Source organism: Cololabis saira, chromosome 12 (assembly GCF_033807715.1).
Source record: "Cololabis saira isolate AMF1-May2022 chromosome 12, fColSai1.1, whole genome shotgun sequence".
NCBI lineage: Eukaryota > Metazoa > Chordata > Actinopteri > Beloniformes > Belonidae > Cololabis > Cololabis saira.
In genome coordinates, this window is record NC_084598.1 from 1,856,369 (window position 1) to 1,858,694 (window position 2,326).

Here is a 2,326-nt window from a genome sequence, read left to right on the forward strand (position 1 = left end):
TGCTCCCCCAACACTTCCAACAGAAATCATCTCTATCATTATTAGATGCACCCTGGATTTGGACATGTCCATGATTGGCAGATTTAATAGAGTGTCTCCACTGTTTAGGGAATTAACAGAAAGACACCTTCCCTGGATTTATATCAGGCCATCATTGTCTGAACAACTTAACATCGGACAGTCTCATAACGCAGACACAGATGTCAGCGTTATGAGACTATACAAAGCAGCTGGTCGGAGCAGTGGGTTATCACAACAAATCAAATACCTTTTCTCCAAAAATAATAGGTGGATGAGAGCTTGGGTGACTCTGGCCTATCTCGCTTATGGGCGCTACAAAGTGAAATACTTCTTTTGGAAGTAAAATGGTATTGAAAGTATCCAATACTTTATCCTCTTATTTGGTCTTTTTTGTTAATTTTTTGAAATTTTTTGTTAGTCATTAATTGTCAGCAAGCCTTTAATTTTTTAGAAGTTTTGAGAAACATTTTTGTGTTTGTTTGGCTTACAATATGCAGACATGTTTTACTTACATTGTTGTACTAACCTCTTTAGAGAGTTCTATCACTGTCCAACCTGTTCTGGTTTGTCGATAGTGTTAACAACAGGTACCCTTTGGGTCTCAGTGGATGTCAGAGGCTTCACTGAGTGTTTTGTTTTGCTTTTGTCCCTCCTTACCTGGATTTTGCACCCGTGGACACTTTTCTTTTTCTTTATTTATTTTCACTGGTTCAGCAGCAAGTAGAGCTTTAGCCTGTTTTTGCTCAATCTGTGTTTTTTGCACTTTGCAATAAAATATTTTCCAAAAAATCTGGAATGTATTGCTCATTTGTATACACAACACTTGATAAGATGAAAATAGGCAAGAATCTAAAGAACAAGAATATGTCTGATTTTGTATACGTGTGTATATGGGGAAGAAATAATCGAAATAAATAATAAAATATAATAATAGTAATAATAATTTTATTAAAAACATGTGATTATCTCAATAACGTTATCTTTTTTTATTAAAATACATTTTAATTTAATCAGTAAAGATTCCTTTAATGTATTCAAATGTTTCTCTTTGAATAATAATTTTTCCACAAAAAAAAAAATCTTGTTAAAATCCTCAAAATGACATCTACACCTTCTCCGTCATTAAAAGAAGAAAGAACAAACACTATTAACCACAAAGATCATTATTGTGTCTGATATTACATTTGTGGGAAGTTATTACATTTACAGATTTTCACCTTCCCACATATGTAATAATTTCCTGCAAATGTAATAGTTATTACATTTGCAGGAAATTCAGTATTACGTTTGCAGTAGGCAAATTTTATTACATCTGTGGGAAATTTATTACATTTGCGGGATTATTACATTCAAAGCTGCAGATTTTTATTACGTTTGTGGTTTGTTACGTTTGTGGGCTGTTATTACGTTTGCTACGCTTACTAATGCACTAATGCCTTTATAACCGGCAGGATAGACGACTGTAATGCTCTTCTTACTGGTCTACCCAAGAATACCATCAATCAGCTACAACTGGTTCAAAACGCTGCAGTGCCAGTTCTGACCAGGAGGAGAGAAACACATTAGGCCCATTTTAAAACCCTTACACTGGCTACCTGTTAGTTTTTGTGTTGATTTTAAAGTTCTTTAATTAGTTTATAAAGCGCTACATGGGCTACATAGTTTTTATTCTATGAACCAGGAAGGAACGCAGATCCTCTGGCTCTTCCTTTTTAGCTGCTCCACAGAGTAGAACTAAAACATTTGGTGATGCTGCTTTTATCCACGATGCTCCAAAACTGTGGAACAGCCTTCCGGAGGATCTGAGAGAAGCTGGAAATGTGGACATTTTTAAACGTAGACTAAAAACTCATCTCTTTGGTCTGGCACAATTGAGGTCTGTGAGACTGCTTGGTATGCCTTCTGGTAGAATGAGCTTGCGAATATCGTCGTCTTCAAAAATTATGCGGAGCTTTGCTGGCCTGGCCATCCTGGCAGAAAATGTCCATCAGAAACACAAAAAAATGTTTTTTAATCTGTACAGACATTCATTCTGATGTGAAGTTTCAACTATATACAGTGTGCTGATGTTAGCCTAACTCATTTGAATATGATCATTATCTGCATTTTTTCATCCAGAAAAAAAAGTCTTCATTTCTGACCACAAATAAAAACAAATAGCCCTAGTCGCCATGCGAGAGACCGCCATCTTGCCTGCATTCAGCCATTTCAGAGAAGAAAAGTGTGTGCTGAAAGAGGACACCTACGTCGATGACCTTCTGACTTCTCACAACAACTTCGACCAGCTAAAACTCCTCACATCCAA